The sequence below is a fragment of the Varroa destructor genome, unplaced genomic scaffold, assembly GCF_002443255.2.
Source record: "Varroa destructor unplaced genomic scaffold, Vdes_3.0 BEIS01000004.1, whole genome shotgun sequence".
Classification (NCBI taxonomy): Eukaryota; Metazoa; Arthropoda; class Arachnida; order Mesostigmata; family Varroidae; genus Varroa; species Varroa destructor.
This window is the reverse complement of record NW_019211457.1, coordinates 11,384,864-11,405,613: the sequence shown is the minus strand read 5'-3', so window position 1 is coordinate 11,405,613 and position 20,750 is coordinate 11,384,864. Positions and strand designations below refer to the sequence as shown.

Below are 20,750 nucleotides of genomic sequence, written 5' to 3'. Positions count from 1 at the left end.
GTCGTCTGAATGCGGGGTTACACGATTCGTCACGATAACCTAGGTAACCTATTCTCGTGAGCTTTTTCACTGATAATAAAAACATCCTTATTTTTGCGGTAGTTAGTGATAGGATGCTGTGAATATGTCTCACAACCTATTACACCCTACAGTCTAAAGCAACGAAGTACCTTCTCAGGTGATGTGCTAGGCTCGAGTAAGTGTTATTCAAATAACCCGGGCAAAAGTTTCGAGGGCAGCTTTGAGGTTTTTCTAACAGTCCGCATCAACTAAGTGATCTTTTAGCTTCAAAAGCAATGTTTTAGCGGCGTCCAAAGTAAACGACAGGAAGCATAGCAGTATTAGATAGCATTCGAAGTAAAATTAATGTTGCAAGTAATTACAATTATTACTCGGAGATCGATTTTCTTGTCAGACTCTATTCTGTTCTTATGTACTGTAGAATCATACACCATGGTAGTTATGCGCTATGATATAATTTAACATCGCTCAAATAATAAAAAACATTTCCGTTCTTGCCGGCATACGACTCACTTATGTTACTTGTCAATCACCGGGTCAAATTTGTAAACGGCAATACAAACAACATATATTGTGTCACGCTCTTTTACCACTTCCACAATCATAATCATCATCAATAAACGGTGCGGAGAGGGTTGCAGTAAGGCTAATCAGGGTACAAATTACATTACTTTTTATTCCTTAGCGCTCCTCTTGTACCGTGCGGGACGAGGTGTCCTTGCTTTAATTCCCGAATCCGACATAAATGGAAGTACCTCTTTAAATCAACACCAACTGATCCTTACTGTGCATCGGTTTCTGAGTGAATATCATCGATATCGTAGACTTCTGATAACAGCAGGCCGGTGCGCAATTGTGATCGACGGCAAGTAAAATCGACAGATCTCAGAGAAAAGCGAGATGCAAGCGTATGCACAACTGGTGACAAACAGGGAAAAGATCAAAGAGACATGTCGAAGAAGCTGAACAAACTCAAGACTGCCGAAAATTGTTCCCCGTCAATGTGAAATAGCATTGATGAAACTAACCTATCCTTTCCGTTCAGACGCTTTTGTCCTTCTGCTTAAGCACCCACCTTTATAGAAAACCTTTATATAATTTTGAGTATCGAAACTATTTTCAGATAACCTATAACAATGATAATAGATCTTTCCATTGTTCCTTCACATAGAGTACGCGTTTTTGGTGGGACTTGAAACGACGACATGTTCCAGATGGCTGTCTATATTTAAGGGTTTATTGATGAAAGCGAAAACGTAAAAGTATGCTCGTGAAAAATCATGCTCGATTATAATCATAACAATTAGTGTCAACTGTTAAATGTAGCAGAAGGGAGACGACTCTGATTAGCGCGACCGCGCAGTTCTAGTATTGGGACGACGTTCTTCTACGTTTATCATATCATGATGAGCAATAAATAGTTATTTGCTTCAAAAAAATGCCGTATTTACCGTGGAGTCGTCGATGCAATCAGACCAAACGTGAACGGAAGTTGTATTAAGAATCACCTTACGTGCAAACTGTTCACCGTTGTCATGTGCTTTAGATCCTCCTAATCGATACAAACTTACAAATGGAAACTTTATTATAGTTGTAGGTTGCTAATAAAGCTAGCTGGCTGTAATCATGTCAGGCCGAATAGTGAACATAACACGAAAGCAATGTGCTCTTCCCATTGAAGGGACTAGAGTTCTAAGGCCTTCAAATGAAAATAAATTTTATTGTACGCAGCACTATTCCATCAAGTTTTTCCATTGTTCTGTTATTTTTGCCGTGTTATGGGACGTTACTCTGGAGACACTCATTTAATCGTTGATTTTGAAATAGTATCAATCAGTCGATCTTACTTGTTATTCATCATTGAAGCATGTCGTCACCAGATATCCACAAAATTTCTACAATACCGATTTTCTAATGGACTCTCTATACGAGTGATTAGCAACGACAGTTTGCTCAGTTCATTTGATCTGTATTAATTAGGACGTTTGTCCTCACACTGACTGAGTGACCGTATGGACATCCCTAAGAAAAGCAGAATGTAATAGTTCCAATTGATATAGGTGGTCTAGGCGAGAAGGATGTACAGAGAACAGAATGAATCTTTTACAATTGCGGTTTATGTTTTGCAACGAGGGGCGTCCGCATTCTGAAAAGCGCACCTGCTGGGCATCGACTGGGTTCTTGGATTCTATTCCGGGTTCGCTGTTAGTCAAGTCAGTGTGAATCCACTGTCATCAGCTCAATATGTTAGTTCGGGTCGAATCGACTTTCGACATCCCAGATATTACGTGATACGGGTGACCCATAAGAGCATACCGCTGACCGGCGATTGGCCCAGGGTACTTGAGCACGATGTATGCGGTTGCAATGGCCAACTTCATCGTGCACTTACGAGACGAAAACGTGGTTCGTCAGAGAAGTGTTCTTAAAATGTCGCTACATACATGTACATCCCGTACGCTAATCGCCTATATACAAATTCCAATGTATTACCCTCCCTCCTTTCGAATTTCTATTTTTGCCAATAACAATACCAGATCGTTCTATCTTGTGCTGTAAAAGTATTATATATGTACATACAACTTCGAAATCTGTTTTTCCTTGAAGAAGAGACTTGTTTTGGTATAAAAAGTCACTTGTGCCTTATAAACATAACAGCCTATCCTAAACTCTGTCTAATATAATCCTATAAATACCGTAATTTCACGTGGCACATTTCAGTTGTCTTGTTACAGCGTGCTTTGATCACAACAGTCCGTTGAATTATTTTTCTTGACGATACGGTCTGTTTGTAGTAGGTCTGTCCGCGTTAATAAGAAAGATGCTAGCGTTTGTGCATGAGCTTATTTGCATTCTCCATCCTCGATGTAGAACAGCGACGGAGGTAGTTGTCAGTAATCTTGAAATGATTAAATTAAGCAAAAAAGCCACCTATAATATCATACCTATATGATAATATAAGAGATTATTCTAAGTGTTCTCTCTCATGGCAAATTTACCCGATGTTCGTCTGCTAATGTAGCAATAACATTCTCTTACTGTCTAAGCAGTGGAGAATGTTTATTATGTTAATAGCAGACGAACGACCGCACGCATACAGCTTTTAATTTCATTTATGGTTATTTTGGATAAATCGCACCAATGAGCAGACGCTATTTCCCTCAGTTGAACCCTCTGATTCAACGTAGCCGGCGAATCCTCACAGCTGTTAAAGCGATTCAAGATGAACATTGCATAGACAGGCCAACTAACTAATGGGATGTTATAGGAGTAACTATTTAATAAAAAAAAAAAAAAAGCAAAAAGAAGCACGTGTATGGCTACCGATCATTACCGAAGTGTCAGATACATATTGGGTCACATCACTGATTCAACAATGTGTAAATCAAGACGTAAGCTGAATAAAGCCGATGAATCTTACCTGCCCCTTTATGCGCAAACACGACTTAGTAAATGATCGGCATCATATATCGATTATCCTACTTAGCCATAAAGTAATCGAGCGTTACCGCAACCTTGTGCTCGTCTTGGTTCGACTCCTTTTCTGTTCTAGAAATGAAAAATTATTGTGAAGCGCAACTTGTCAGTAGTGATCAGACTTATCGGTTGTGCCGTAATATGAAAATTCAACATAAAAATTATTAAAATACTTTGGAAAAAAAATCGCGATCGGCAATTTGTCATAAAATAGGCAATTCATACGGCAAATATGCCTTTATTGTGTCATGTTTTAGCTGTTGCTATTATTGTTATTGTTGTAACAGGGAGATTACGCTTATCATTAGTCATCTGATTTTAGCATCGATACGCGATAGACGAGAGCTGTGAAGTCGTATTTAGAGGCCTCGGCGATACGAGTTAGAATGTGCAGCTGTCGATGGCCGAGGCCAGACGATAAAGGCATCTTGGAATTGCAGATTGTAATTTAGCGCATCGTAGCGACACTTTCGGAGGCAGTTATTTTAGAATACCTAAGCTAGAAAGAAGCGGAAGATGTAGACATGCACATTACAATTAGGATGGGTTGAAGGTAGGCTGTGCTGATGTGCAAGCCGTATAATTCAGTCTGTTATTACTTCTACTTATGGATGGCTGAATACCATCTAAGCTATAGCTGACCGATGCTGATAGGTGCCAAGACAAATACAAACATCTAGGTTAGTAGTCACTCAAGCAATTTATACATTAGTGAACTGTTTTTTTTTTTTTTTTTTTTCCCTCGACTCTTAAAGATATATTTCTTTCATGTTTCGTGTTACCGCTCTAGTGTAGTCATAAAATTCTAACCCATAGCATCATTTCAGTATGTATTTCATTAAATCGGACCGCAAACATAAAGTGAGCTCACTTATTCAAACTGAAAAAGCGAACAGAAATGGCGCACGGTTAACGGTATAACATTGTTATTTATATAAGATGTCGCTAGCTATAGGAGTTAGACATCGAAATATTACGCTATGAGAAAAAGACTAACTTGAGCCGCCTAAAAAAGATATTTCTCAATAGAAAACGCCATCTGATGATCATTTCGCGATGTGTATTTAACAACGTAGTCCGCGGGAAGCTGTTTTAGGGAACCGAAGCGTTCATCGAATGGAGGAACACAGATAATTTTACAATTGGGCTTAATTTATACTGCGGACCTTTGTGGTCGTGTATTCTGGGTTGAAATAATAAAAATAGGCCTACACTTAGACGTACGCAAAATGTTAAAAAATAGGTTTACAGCTGAGACAGATGTTTCATCTAATGTAAACCTGCTTCTTTACTACATACATATAATTGTAAAACTGTTTGTTGAATAAAGTTTCCAGATTTCAGCATAATTATCTGATTTGTGTGCGTTCTGTAAATCGTTTCCATTGACCTATTTATACTGGCCCATTATTTTGATTAACGCACCCTCTGCTTCGCAGCCCATTCTAATCTAAGATGGCCAATGCTCCTCTACCCTTCGATCTCTCATATGTATTCTTTAATAATAACTAATTGTATTTTGTATTATTTTGGTTGTTCAGGCATCTATTGCTGGTAATTGGCATATTTACCGTATGATTGCTAGACGAGGTGTTAAATTGAGAACATATTCTGGGTGTATGTATATTATCTACGTGTATCGTTCAGGGTGTTTGTGCTATATATGTATGCACATAGCTACGCCAGTCAGTGGAGCCCCGAATCATGATCGTCGATGGTAAATATATTAATAGTACGGTTTAACTGAATTCGACCATCGCGTCGATAAATACATCAACCAACCAGAACAGTGTTTCTTTTTTTTTATTATCGAAGGTTTATGCGGCCAGACATTACCTCAGACGGGTTATGCTGAATTTTTCTGGGATTTTTTCTGGGGTGCGATGGTAGCATTCGTGCGAACGTTAAAATTTGGTCCAGTTATGTTCACGGGTAGCGACGTATCTTTCGAGAGATCCGCATTGGTTTCCTACACTACGCCATTACCTAACCATAGCAGTCCTAGTGATCTGAAAAACTCAGCTAGTTTGTTGCCAGTTGCATTACATAACCGATTTGAACTTTGAAGGAACACATGTTATAGTTGAAGTGCGTTAACTCACGCTTCAAAAACAAAGAATCATTAACAAAAAAAAAAAGCGCTTGGGGCTTCTGTTAGTCTGTTGTGTTTATTTTACTCGACTCCTCTTGTCTCTTATACTTAGTTCTCTAATAATAGTAGTAGTTTGAATTCGTGGCCGGTTAATATTCATTGGACAAACAAATATTGATGGTGTTAATTACGATGATACTCAAGAAGACTACTAACTTTCTTCTATTCATACAAGCCCGCAATATTGTTGTCCATCATATACACACATCGAATATAAATATAGATTAAAGTCAAGATAATGATTTGTTATTACCAAAAAATTAACGCTTTGCTACTTCTTAGTATACGCGGGTGTCTTTGAACGTGTTTACGAATGCATCAATGGCTTACAAAGGCTAGTATAGTATTCAGTATACAGACAGACTCAACAATTAGAATATACTGTCAATCTCTTACAACAGAACACGGAAAGTATATATATATATATTTAATGATTAGTATGTTTATATTTTGCAAAAAAATGGCAGCCAATTTATTTTCACTCCGAAATGAGGTAGATACCAATTAGCTGTACGCATCAGATTGTCAATGTATATGACGCGACCGCCTATAAGGCTCATTAAGGAGTGGACGTTATTAAGTTTGTCAGTGCCATTACTGTGTGGCATTGGTTTCTGAATAATATTGTCCTAGTGGGTACGGTAGTCAAAAATAGTTACAAAAACAGGCGTCATTCGGATGGCGGTAACCGAGGGGTGTGCAAAGTAAACAGTCGGAGAACGTTACGGACTACATACTTAGTGTTTATACTACGGATTGTTATAAAACCATTTTTCCATACGTAACTGCTATTCACTGTTTTCATGTTAGGGAGCTCGGAGTTAATGTGGATCACTTTCTAACTAATGAACGGGTGATGTTGGGATGTCTCAGACAGGGCAGGCAGTTTCGAGGATGGATGAGGTCGACCGGCCTTCCTGAGGAACGCTAGTTTGATTCTTTCTTTGGGAAAGTCAAGGTTGTGACAGGTCGTTTTCTTTAGCAAAACAAACGCTATGAAATAACGTTGTTACGAACCCCATGCGAAGACGGTTCAGTGCCATCTCTAACGGGACGTCTTAAAGGTTGCCGATCGATGAGGCAGCCAAGAACGCTTTCCGTACCGTCGCCTCGATGAGGTGCTTTGAACAACTTCGTACTTAAAATCGATTACATATCATAAAATATAGCCGTTTAAACGGAGCGACCAAACTCCACCAATTGACCGTCGTGTACTTATTTTATCGATCCTTTAAGAGTGCTTGCCCCATTGAGATAATTTCGGAGCTCTTATTTAATCACTTTTTCTACATGTCCAATTTTTCACTAGAATGTTCCGATAAAAGCGACGAAGGAAGATAGCTCTGAATAAATGCAAACTGTATGGGATAGTGTTTCCTCTTTAGTTGCTTGAAAAGAAAATGGTAAAGAGAATTTAGGCCGGCAACTATTTTCTATGGTAATTGTAAGATTCATATCGACTCAGTTTTTATCGATCTGTTGTATTCCCTCTGGCCAGTGCTACAGTGTCGTACGATTTCTGATATGAATGCTCTATTCGGCCCAAATCTGATGCAATCCGAAGCAATGATTTAGAAAAAGTATCGGCTCAGATAAAGATCTTTCAATATGTATGCACGCACATACACAATCAGGCACAGAAAAGTCTATCGCACGAGGTGTGATATAGAAATTGATTGTTTTATATACATGTTTAGCAGAGGGACTTTGATCAAATAGCCAACAGGGATTCGAGTCAATCAAGTACGTCAAGTGATCATCAAGTACGCTACATTTTCTAGGAAGCTCTACGAAATCGCTTAGGGTTACTAGCAATGCTAAAGTGCCGCATATACGGAACCTGATATCAAAAAGAGACGGTCAAGGCTCTTCTTTTGCGCCTATGATGCAAAAGCCGAAAAGACTAACATCTCTCTTTATGTTTTTCTAGCGACCCGGGAATAAAAAGTAACGATTGGCTAATAAAATCCAAAACAATAAAAGCCGAATATGGTTGATAAATTCAAATATGATCTAAATGTCGTTTTATAGACGAGTATACATGTCTGAGGCAGAACTTTCGCCGAATAGTACAAGGAGGTTGTTGATTTGCCAATCTGTTGAAGCTATGAGAAAGCTTCGGAAAATGACGCGGACCTGAAGAGGGCCTTGTGCGCTTTTACTTACGTATCGATTAAAACTTAAGTTCGAATAAGTTTAGTATAGATCCAAATTATTGCACCATAAGGATATTGCTATTTTTAAAATGGTTACAATACGAAATAGAAAGAAAAACATACAGATATCATATAGCAGCCTTTTATATATATATATATATATATATATTTTTAGGGTATAAGAACTTGGATGCGCTCCGAAATGTAACTATGTGACTCATTTACATCGATCGGTTACAACGATGACATGTTAATTTAAGAGTGAAAGCTTAGCCCAGCACGTCACCTGTCTTAGTTTCCGAATCGGAGTTAGTCAACGACTTCAGTAAAACGAATTTAGAATCTTCGGTGGTAATTGGCCGAGAGCTAAACAGATTTGGAGATCGTCTATAGGCACTAGCAAGACGCTCATTCTATTATCTCCATGATTTGACCTTTGCCCTACTGTCACTTTCCCCTTTAATATCGCTGCTTCCGTCGAATTTATTCCGCTTTAACTTAGATGATCCAGTGTCCATTAGGTCTTATCATTTCGGAATGAGTCCCGTTTGTCTCATTACGTGACAAAAACAATCAATATTTTAACGCGTATATAGCATTTGTTGCTAATTGTTGTTCGATAACATGTCACTTGGGCCGACTGGATGGTATCACGAATAAGATCACTGCTGAAACTCTTCGGATGTTTATTGTTTATCATTGCAATCACGATTAACGTTGTCTTCTTGTGTGAGCCCTGTTAACTCTGGTTTAGCGGTGTTCTTCTTCACTTCGAATTTATTTTGCCGAACCCACATTAAATCGCCCTTAGACATCGAATTCAACAAATGAAACCTGGTTTTTATACCGTTATGTGATAAGACATAAGGGTCAAATGCGATTAGGATACCGTTTCATCATGTTCATCGCTGCTATGCAATCAGCAGTATGGTAGAAACTCAGACAAAGGGTTCTGTTTAAAGGAATGAATAGGGAGATCTACTCCAATATGTCATTTCGACCCTGGCTTAACTATCAGTTGAATTTGCCTCTTAAAACGTTAAAACTAGTTCTATTAAATTCGAAGAAATTTTGAAAGTTAAGAGAACATCTAGTAACCATTCACGTTCATCTATGATAGATCAATAATCATGTTGACATCGATGATTTTCATATATATATATACGTATATATACATACAAACACACACACATATATATATATACACTTATTTCAATTGTAAAGTGTAAGGTTAACATAAGAAGTACAATCTAGTTTTTTTTTTATACCGAAGACGTATCTGTAAAGCATGCCTATGTTCAAACTTGTCGAGGCAAGTTCTCAAGTGTTAAAATCAGCGGGATACGTTTAAGGTCCTCTAGTTTACCTTGATTTACAAATTGTTATCATATGCGCGCAACTATTTTCAAAAAACGCTAAGTTTCTTTCAGTGTTTATAACGATGAGGACGCTGAATCGTATTTGGGACAATATTGGTTCAGCGCGTGATCTACGCTGTTTGTTCAATGGTCATTTTAAAAATCGACAAGCTAAATGTATTTGACTATTTAATAGTTAAAACAGGCGGTGTATAAAAGCGAAAACTCTTTACTTATTAACTAATAACCAAGAATATCAAAGGTGATGAAATGACCAAGGCCCTGAAAGTGTTATAAGCCCGACATTAAAATTGTATGCTCTGTTTATGAGAGCCGCTACCAATCCCCTCTGCGTAACTCTTGTCCTTGGACCATTTTGGTGAAGATATCATAAAACTTTTTTTATTTTTATTATCTTCGGATGGTTTTCCTTGCCTTGGGAAAATAAAGCTGGGCGAAGATAGTTTTAGTAAAGGAGTACGTCTTCTGGACAGCTCCTCGCCGAATTTGCAGAACCTTGTAGATGACACCACTTCACCAACGATAGTTACACAGATCCACGAGGGAAATCAACGAAGACGCGATAGAAACAACGCCATTGCTAAATGACTATCAGATATAAACCTGTGTTGACCATAGCGGAGTGCATCATCGTTTTGATATTACCGCAGGCTAAGTCGTTCGAAACGAATAACTCTGCAACAGTCGTTGTTGCCCTGCTTGGGTTTTATTTTAGGTTATTTCGAGTTTGGTCTAGAAATTGGGCATCAGGCCGGAGCTGTACCCTATGGACCGCCTGCCCTTATGGGCATTATTACGCTACCAACGGTCGGGAGGGTTTATTATCTGCTCAAAAGTGTTTTGATGGCTGCGGAGGTGCGAAGGGCTTACGTTGGTTGATATCCTTCAGCAAACAGTGACCTGCTGGCCTGATGAGGGCGGAATCTGCGCTGACATTATCATTAATGAGTTTGGACTTGGGTCGAAAACTCGGGTCGATATATAGCCATATATCCATTCAGTCGTCAGCTTTTTACTGGAACTGATATTTCTCCCACCGGAGTCTTTGTGGTCGCGCTCCGTCGAACTTACAACACAAATTACCTAGACAGTGTTTCACTCGAAAGACTCCAATGCCAGTGTAAATATGTTTGTTCTAAGGTGTTGAGCAACAGTTCCCTATTCCTCCTAAACACTGGAAAGTTGTTTGGCTTTGCTGAATCATAGGTATGAACTGTACTCTGTAATATAATACGTAATATATAAGTAATAATGCGTATAATATACATTTTTCTTGTTTTCCCTATGAGCTTAGTTCCGACAGGTTCCTATCCGGCTAACTTATCGACCTTGTGCGATATACGCATTGCGTACGCGTGCATATGAAGGGTTTTCGTGCAAATACGCCTAAATCTACTTTCGATCTAACTGAGAGTATCAATTTTTTATACTAAAAATAAATAATGGGATTAAGTAGTTTTCTTTAAACTCTAACGCTAGTTTGACGTAAACCATATCTAGTAGGGGCAGGTCTGATCTTTTTGGTCATTTCCTCAGGAGTAACAGCATTTACATAGTTTAACTTCAACCCTTTTATTCGGTAGAAATCTTCACTCGTGTCCATATCTTCTGCTTTTTAAAGTGCGCGTTTATCGATCATCAGATAAAAGTGCTGTGAATTTTTCCAATATATCTCTGTCAGGCTGTTTAGAGAGTCAAGCAAATTCACTAAGTATATACAAGCTGAAGGGAATTATTGGCACGAAAACCACCCTCTATGTCACATCAGAAAGAAGACGGCTATTCTGCATCAGCTTCTGAAGTCTAGCGATGCTACTGCGAACATACGACAGAAGCCGATCTAGAGCAGTGTATTATATTTTTCGTAACGGAGTCCGATTGAAAGTAGTCGTTTATATTATAAAGAGCAATCCTCACTATAGATATAACTAAAAAAAGAACAGCATAACTACGGAACCGACGGCTATTGATTTCCTGAAGCTATCAGAGCCAATTTATACCCCGTATCTATAGTACACTGTGATTCTATGGAAAAAATTTTTGTTTGTGCGGGTAACCATTCGACGTTCATGACATAGCAACATCATCCTCATAAGAATCCTTTCAGCAACAGCCGGTCGGCCATTGTTAGGAACGTTAAAACTACAAAGTGTATCTCAGGCATCGATTTGTGTAGGGGACGCCTTACGTGTGACTCATAACGCAGCGCGGAAGATGGCATTTTTTCTTTGACGAAATCGGGCCGATTGTACTGATGTGTTATAACATCTCTTGAGCTGCTGGATTTATTAAGATAGCGTGTTAGATTGTGGCACTGATTTGGCAACTTGAACCCGGCCAGACGTATCGTCAGTAAGTTTTTCTTCATTATTATCAGTAGATTGTTTATATTATGGTAACTTATATATTTTTTCATCAATTTTTTCGTCTTTAGTGTCAGCTACTTTCACTATAATATTGTAATAGAGCAAAAATACGGTTACATTTGTACGCCGTTTGTCGATGTTGGCAACTGAATTTCACTGGATTTTAAATAGTCGACTGTTTATGACTACTTTTGTTGCCTTTCTGCTAGGTTCAAGGTATCGTTCTACCATTTGCATGCCAACTTTTAGTACACTATAAACATTCTACGCTAAATTTGCTTTAAGGTTCAACACGTCCACCTCTCGCCATTTAACTGTCTGATCAGGACGCCAGCCACTCGATATGACATAATTTTCGTAGCGAGAGTAGCAGAGAATTAGGTGTTGTTTTGCAGTGTCTTTAGCTTTTCATAGGCTCACTTCCTATCGGCATAAGAATATCGAATGCCGTCAGCCCGAAGAAGGGCGTCTGCCGCAGGGTGCGATTGATGTAGTACGTCGTTTATAGCCTATCAGTACGTTGCGCTTATTCCGGTTGGGGTCATAATCTATCGCTGCTCTTGCTGCTGTTGATCGCGTAGGTGGTGGCGAAAGACGTCTGGTCGTCCTCTCTGCATCGTTGTCCTTTCTTTCACAGCAAAAAACATTTCGATTACCTCATCCGCCTCATAAACGACAATGATTTTTGACCAATCAACAATGAATTGACACTATCGTTTATCACGACCGAGCATCGATCACCCGCAACAACGTCAGCACCTGCAAATTATATGCAGTTGATCGTATAGCAGCCAGCCAGCCAATATTAATATGGTCATGGAACTCCCCCGATACGCATCGCACAGTAGAAGCATGTCCAAAAACGCGATGACTACTAGCTGATGTTGAATTGTAAAGTGAAGCCCTTTGTTGAGTCCAATGGTGATGACTCTGCTTTGATCCGGCGCGGGGTTCACGACATGATCAGATTTAACGATTTCATAGCTGTTCAGCCCTCCAGCTAAACACTCACTGAACGATTTCGACAACTTAGATAGATAATTTTTTTCCATTTATATTCAGTAAATGAAACCGGCAAAAAATAGCTTTGAGTTATAAATTATTTTAGATATATATATATATTTATAACGTGGAATATATAATGAGTCAGAATGTAAAACGTAGGCGCAAACAGACAGGTATCTGTGGTAGGCCTGCACTAAGAGTCCTTTAGATCAAGGTCTTAGCTTATTGGTAATGATGTTAAGTTTAATGATAGCTGAGACGTACATATACCTCTTATCGTTTTGGCTCCCTCTGTCCGACATTTCGAAGCAAAGCTAACGCTCCAAAAAAAAAAAGAGTACGAACTATTCATTCAAAAGCATCTTGATAATTCGCCTTTTTCGAGAAATTGCGTATCTTTAGTAAGAAATGGAGATCGGTTCCAGTTTTGCCCGAGCCATTGCAGTTACTTGAACACGCTAAATGTGCGTGTTCTGATAATCTTTTGTTGAGAAAGTTCCTCCTTTTGGTGGCGTCGTAGTTAAGATTCCTTTGGCCATTGAGAATTTTCTGTGCGTTCATATGTGCTTGCTAGGGGCACTTTTCACTGCCGTTCGATCGGTCTGCTACGACGTCTGCTTAGAAAACAGTGATTTAGTCGTCTGTTCGTTTACCAATTTAATCGTTGCGGTCAACTGACTGTTGTCCTTCTCCTCTCACCTAGATCCGTGTGCATCTTTACTCTCCTTCAGAACCTGATGTCCTTCAGATGAACTTTGACATCTGCGGAGCCGCAGTTAACGATTAATCAGAATTATTATATTTCTTATGCTGTTTTTCGATATTACTATATAGTCGAGCAAGACCTGACCAAAACAGAAACGATAAAAGCAAAAAGGGTGTGCAACTAACCCATAGTAGACAAAAGAAGATGAGACTAAAAAAAAAAAAAAACTTATGTAACACATTTGGAAAGCTAGAAACAGTTTTACTTCGTTTACGACTGGGTGCAAAAACATAATCACAATATTGGAAATCACATTGCCACCTAGTCGTCCGAAAGGCGTTAACACAATATTGTTTTTTGTTCGAATAGAGATCGTACTTCTTGGGCTAATTTGTGTAACTGCTTGCCAGAGCTTTGTATTTTGCTTTTGATAAGGATAAGCTATCTGAAAGGTCACTCTCCATGATATCATCTTGTGAAAGATGCGACTATGATACGGATCGTCGATGCCCAATGTGGAAGCTATCGTAAAAAAATGGCACTTTTCTACAATACTTTTCTATGCTTCGTATATTTTTGTGCTTGAAAGAACGTTTGTTGAGCACGGACTGTCCTCTCGAAAACTCAACAATTCCTCGGTCAGCCAAAACGGTTTACTCCTCGAGCCGGTGCCGCGGCGAACAACTGATCCTCAATGTAACTGAAGGCACTCACAAGTTAAAAAATTAACTATAAGCCACTTCGAATTTAATGGTTCAGCGACGGAAGGAAAAGCGTTCATTTGTTTCATTCCTTTTACACAACACGTATCACTAGCTAATCACGTAGTACGTTTTATAATGTCACCTTTGCTTAAGTCAGTGTACCTAATTAGACGGAATAACATTATTAGCTTTTATATACTAGATCCGCTTCAGGCACTGCAAGGTCCATCTCTACACTATTTGTGGCAATAGCCGGTGCCTAAAACTTTCGACAATATTTGTTCCCTTGAGAAGGTAGCATGTGACACGTGTGGTAAAGCGTGTGGTACTGTACGATATTGCACAGCTAGGGCAAAAAACAAACTCTAACTAGGCATTCCAGGGTTGGATCGTACTAGTAGATAAACCCCCAAATCTAGCCATCTTGGTTTGCTATTACAGTTTTCAAGTACGGTTACCATGGCTATCGTATGAGCAAGCAGGACAATTATTCGAAAACTTTTTCATTTTCGATTATCTAAAGCAGACGATTGGTCATCGTTGTTAATGAAGAAGATGATACCGAACAGTGGCACACAGTATTTGCAAATATGCCTCTGCCTTAAGGCAGTAAACGCAAACATTTCTCGTATAATTCTGGAAATAAATTACTCTTTAAACTATGGACAATTTAAGGTATCTCGTTGTTGGCTGTGATTCCCAATAAGATAGGTCAAAAGTTATCTACGAGCGTATTCAGAGAACAATTTAGTATCATAAAGCCATTTTTCCTTTCTGCCTGCAAGATCCCGCTGCCGCAGGCTATCGACGTCCAGTGAGTAAGTCTTATAGACCTAAATGGTCAGCATAGCTGAATATTAGGTTCCACAAGCTAGTATAATAACAAGAAACGTTTCGTGCACAAGTGTATCTTAGGGGTTAGAAAATGTCTGCTAGTTCGACGAATATGGTTGGAACTGCGCCCTTTAGAAGCAAAATGGATGTACAAGTCCATGTCGCACGTAACAATGTATAAATGCCCAGTTTCATGTTAGCGTTTCCTATGAAGGCTAGCGAATAGGGCACGTTTATTGAAGGCAATAGGATTTCTATCAGAATCGATAAAGGAAAAACCACGGTTAATTATGGCGGATCAGCAACGAGCAGTCGGGATCAGAAATGCATCAACTGGCGACGAGTAAATCTAAGCTAAATTTAGAACAAGGGGTTCATGGAACGCCGTTGGGGTTCTGTTCGACTATGACGATGATTGCCACTACCTGCATCGTATCGCTAGTGGGGCAATGGAAAGTAGAGAAAGCTAAAAGTCATGCAGAACAAATTAATAGGAAATTGATGTTTGCAAGCAGGTCTGAGTTATGAATGAGTCTTTGTGCTGGACAATCAAGAATTAGTTTATTTACATAGTAACAGATGTTACCAATGATAGTTGAGACACAAAGCTATAAATTATCATAGAGACGATGTGATCGAAAAGTTGAGCTTGGTTAAGATTAACGGTATGGAATAGATGAGGCGCACTTAGTACAGGAGATAGTTGGCGGTTGTTAAAAGTTGGGAAGAACATCTTCGACAGAAAAAACGATCAGAGTAAAATAAACGTATAATCTTTGGGCGACCTTGAAAACTGCTCAAAGGCTTTTATCTGCTGTTAAGATCCTAGCGATAGACATTGACTAAGTCGGTGTTCCAAACCATGGTTTAATTTCGTTATGAAATCTCGTTGATGAAGTAACATGGACGAATTTCGTTTAGAAGAAACGGGAGTGCACAGGGGCGTATGCAGCGGGAACCGGAGCGTAAACGGGAACAACGTTCGAGGCTTTAGACTTGAGCCTTTGTGATTCGAACTGAAGGGCAGCTTCCGCTCCGGTCGGTGCCGTAGACTGAATGGTGACATCGGCCGGGTTTTTCGATTCCGTTCCGAGTTCGTTGGTGATCACGTCGGCGTGGAATCCGCTGTCATCAGCCCAGTATGTTACGGTCCTCTGACGTCCATCGGTCAGCGAGATAGTGTACTTGCCCTGAATACGGCCAGATCCATCGGTGGACTCTTCAGCAGTCGAGGATCCCTCTTTGTCCTCGGTAGCGTACGAGTACTGGTAAGGAGCAGGAGGCCCATATTGTTCCTGCTGCTGAATACGCTGGCCAACGGCGTACGCGGCAAACGCAGCTACGACTAGAAGGATAAAGAACCTCATTTTGTTTGCGTGTTGTGGCTTCTTGTTGTCGTGTCTTCGTGATAGCACCGTTTAGCACAAGATGGCTGGCCTCCGATGCGCGTAGCGGTTTTATAGTCAAAGTGGTCAAAGAAGAAGGGATGACTTTTGAAGGTAAAGCACACGAGTGTTCCCCCAGAAAAGCCAGCCGGATAGACGCTCCGGTAAGAACTGTAGACTGCTGTACCGTGCCCGTGGTAGTTTTCGATTGACCAAGCGGCGTCATCTGCTAGATACACCGCACTTCCCTAACAGAATTAATTGATTTCGTCTTCTAATTCCAATTGTGAATGTACTGCTTCGATCAGAGAAAGAAAATTCAGAAGACGAGTAGGAGATTTGTCTATTAGATAATTTAACAATGGTAGTAATCGTCGCGGTGGTTGAGATGCTTCGAAATAAATTGTTACATGTTCGTTAATGCGTTGATACTGGATGATAAACGTGGTACGAATAGGCTGAGATGTGTTGAAATACAGCTAGTTCTTACCGATAATTAATTTTACATCGGCCTTATAATCGGAGTACGGTGAGCGAAAGCTTTACGTTAAAAACCTAAATTTACTATATAACTGTTCGAATGCCTTTATATTGCAATTTATATGCTGCGTAATGTGATTTACTACTTCAAGACAGCATCAAGTAAAAGGAAGGGGCAGCTTTTAAGGCCCGTAGCTGAGGTACAGTGACCTGATTTATGGTTTTAATGTTCAGTCTCCAAGCGAACGTATCGAAATGTTATTCAATAACATTATTTTGCGGTGGAGATTGATGTGTACAATACAACAACCGTAAAATTCAGACAAAAAAAATAAAGACCTAGAAAAAAAATCATCGCTTTCATATATATATTTATTTAGTGGTATTCGTAGAAACATAGATAATAGACCCGACACTTTAATATCATCAATAAATCTTAATAGTCTTGCATTTCTTTTTCGCCATAACGTTGCAGGACACACGGACATTTTTCAAAATGTAAATAAGGCCAACAGCCAACATAACAATGAATGAATAACTCAGACGCGACACGTTGACGAATCGCCTAGATAAATCACCAGCAGAGAGAGACTTCACAAGTCAATATTTATACTGCAGCCGTTTTCGTTCTCGGTCTGTATATCTATCGATACATTGATTAATTTGCGTAGGCACGGGAACGGGGAGAAATACTTGTAGATCCGCTGAAGCTGTACGGCAACATGCCAATGCGCCTAAAATAAAAAAAAAAAACAATGCCTCCTTCGAACGAGGAAAATAAAAGGTCGTTAGATAATTCATTGAATTAGTTACAACATCCAGGACTAGCTGGTGTTGGCTCATGGTGAGAATTTTGTTACATGTTTTGCAACTCGGCTCGACACCTTCTACTTACAACCAGCGAGGTCTACATAGGGCGACAGTCACAGGTCATGCATTTATCAATTAAACAAACCTTGTGTTTATTTTTACAATAACTGTAGTGATTAGCTAGCACACGGGTAATTCAATGTCACATATTCTTGTGCCTAAGCATTAACTAATCTTTGCTGGTAATTATTAAGCCGGCATAATCTGAAGTGTATTTCTCAGCCGTTGCTGGCATAGCGGCAAAGGAAGTACCGCCATTGGTGTACAGTACGAGCTTGAAGTTCAGCGCGGTATGACGAGGTCCCTAGCTCGGCTTTAGTGCTAAGTTGCGTAGAAAATCCTTAGCAGTCTCAATGGCTCCATGATTAAGAACATAAAAACGTTTATTTATTTGTGTTGTCAAAATGTATTAACTAAAGTTGTATTTCAATTGGGATATTTGTAACAAAACAAATTGCGCAAAAGAAATAGCGTCCCTTTCGAAAATAGACGCCCTTCCAGGACAAAGCATTTATATCTACGTATCTTAACAACCCAGCTATTTTATCGTAACAAAGGCATACGCATCAACCGGGTCGCTTGTTTACCTCATAAAAGTCTGCTGTTAAGTGCGGGTCATAATGTGTTTAGTGCTTTCACAAATATTGTTTTTTTACACTGTGGCTATCTGCGTTAATGGCCCTAATTCATTTCTAGATTATATATCGTTACTTCTATGGGAAACCGAGCGTTAAGGTGCTCGCGTCCCTTACATTTGGTGGACGACTCTTCTGCCTTATTTGTTAGTACGAGTCTTAAATATACTGTTATGGATTATTACTTACAACTGAATAACGTTCCCTTAGCAAAGTCAATGCTCGGAAGAATCCTACACGTTGCTGCTCGTACTTGTAATAGATGGATGTCTTTTTGCCTACCTGCAGCACTGCTTCGTTATGCAACACGCCTTGCCCCCGTCCCCCGCTCCCCACTACAAGAAGGTGTCAGAAGACGACTCGTCATCACGAGGTCTGTATACGATACCTGCGTGTCCATTCTTCCTATATGCACAAGGCGTAACAGACATCCTGGTATATCGATGTGCAATGTTTGTGCCGCTAACCTAATCGATAGCTCAGCCGGTGACGTTCGGCCAACGGGTGTGAGAAACGATGCGTTGATTCGAGTCCGCTATTCTAATTGCGATGCAAACATTAGAGGAAAGTAAGATAATATTATGAGTCAAATACGAACAGCAGCTACCTAAAAGCTATGAAATTGTTCATCCTCTTTGTGGCTCTGGTCGTCTGCGCCATGACGCAGACAATTACCGCGTAGAAATACGGCCCGCTCGCACCCTATCCGTATTCAACTGATTTCGATGCAAATAAGGCTTGCAGAAACCAATGGACTACTTCAAGTCCGAAGATACCCACACGTATACAATGCACGCACGTGCCTAGATCAATGTGTGTGATAGATTTATGCACATCTAATTTTTGACGTGCAACAAAAGGGTACGATAGTGATATTAGCATTTAATACCCATCGTGCTTTTGACTAAACGTATTGGAATTGACATTCATGTTTAGCTTGTTTATTTCATTTCAAAGTAGCGTGGATAGCAGGAGGTATGTAAAATAAGCTATCGCGTAGTACTGGTTGTCTTAACTGGCTGTCATTTCGAAAGTGTGCAAAAACCGACCCCAGTTTCAGCTCTGTTTAATTTCATAATTTTTCGAACTGCTAAAATAATGCTAGCTATTATGTGCCCAGTAATTATATTGGTGAACAGAGGCGGAGCATTTTCAATGGAACTAACAAATGCCCCTAGTATCTTTCCTGGCGGACATGATGAACAACAGAATTATTCGAGCCGCAACCTGCATCTGACGCTTACCTGCATGCGTTGACGCGCTACTCGTTATCGTACGTACGTTCCGATTGATCAGCGCGATTGTTGTCGTACGTGACGGTTTTTCTATATGACTAGCTATTCGAAATATACAAATCTGTCATGCTAATGCGTGCCACATTCACGCCGGCAGTGACGCTGGCCATACAGTTTGTTTACATTTACACTTTCGTCCAGAGGCAGCATCACGTTGTTAATAACAACAAAAAAAAAAGTAAATAAACAAGTGGTCTGCGGCGTAAGGAAGGATTTTTACGTACACAGATGGGAGAAGACCAACGGAACTTAAAGATTACTGAAAAGCTGAATGCAGGTTTTATAATGAAACATTGAAAAAGAATATTGTACCTCCTAAGGAGCTTAGATCATCTGAATCCAGGGTAAATGTTACTATAACGTTACGCTTACGTAACTTACGTACGTTGCTCTACGGAACTTGACAGAGCTCAGTTCCGATTAAAGGCTTGCGTCGACAAACAAAAGCCAAAAGAAAAAACGATTCAGGTCAAACATTTCTGAGGCGACGATGTCAGACGTAATTTTCGCCTAGCAAGAATATGGCACCGAGGTATGTCCCTCGCGGTACGAGAAAGAGTATTCAGAGAGAATTGTCGCGGAGTCTTTCAGCGTCGCTTCTCAAAAAAAGGATTTTTCTCAGCTCGTACCAAGTCTTCTAGATTTTAAAAGCTCTCACTCAAAATACACTTGAATCTATTAACGTATTCCCTAAACATTCATTGAGAGAGAAAAATAAACATCGTAAACCTAGGTTTCGTGTGGAATCGGCAGGTGGGGCCTGTAAAAATTGACGATACACATTGAATGTGGCTAGAGCGTTAGGTTAGTAGAGAATAATGAAAACGAATTTTATTGAAATAGCATCAAAATTAGCGCATTTTATGTTTTTGTATTTGAACATTATTGAATAATGAGCATATTTAGCAACAACGAAACCACAACACTTCATTACGTAGGTGGCAAATTATCAAGTCAACTGGCCATCGAGAGGTGGGACAACCAAAGGGATATTATTATTACCATCTACGAGATTTTCCATGCGGCGGACGGTAACTGGCGACCGCTCCGTCCAGTCTTCAGAAAATAGACGAATAGATTCATTTAAAGATGGTATTTGCAATATGGATGATATGATACGTCTATGGATAATTAGGATTAGTCTCAGAAGCGAACCCAACTGTGCTTCTAATCTTTATATAGTAAATCTAATGAAATGTAATTGCCGTTAAGTACGTATCTAATTACAATGTGCACAAATATCTAGGAATTATTTCGAAATTTTGGAAACTACTCTAATCTAAAA

At 39.6% G+C, this 20,750-nt stretch overlaps 1 protein-coding gene, 1 long non-coding RNA gene and 1 pseudogene across 17 annotated transcripts in view; 1 reads left to right on the top strand and 2 right to left on the bottom strand.

Moving 5' to 3' along the window:
* The window catches only part of Kank (KN motif and ankyrin repeat domain-containing protein 2 kank), a 152,907-nt gene that overhangs the window by 92,763 nt on the left and 39,394 nt on the right, over positions 1-20,750 (top strand). The window lies entirely within an intron of this gene.
* LOC147755845 (uncharacterized) lies at positions 400-3,109 on the bottom strand. 2 transcript variants are annotated; one of them, XR_015327101.1, is made up of 3 exons: positions 2,718-3,109; positions 1,473-1,587; positions 400-939 (listed from the first exon to the last, which is right to left on the bottom strand). It is a non-coding gene; the product is annotated as an uncharacterized LOC147755845 (long non-coding RNA). The 2 variants fall into 2 exon arrangements; XR_015327102.1 differs by having other exon boundaries at positions 1,473-1,573.
* Positions 15,336-16,249, bottom strand: LOC111249917 (cuticle protein 10.9 pseudogene; annotated as a pseudogene).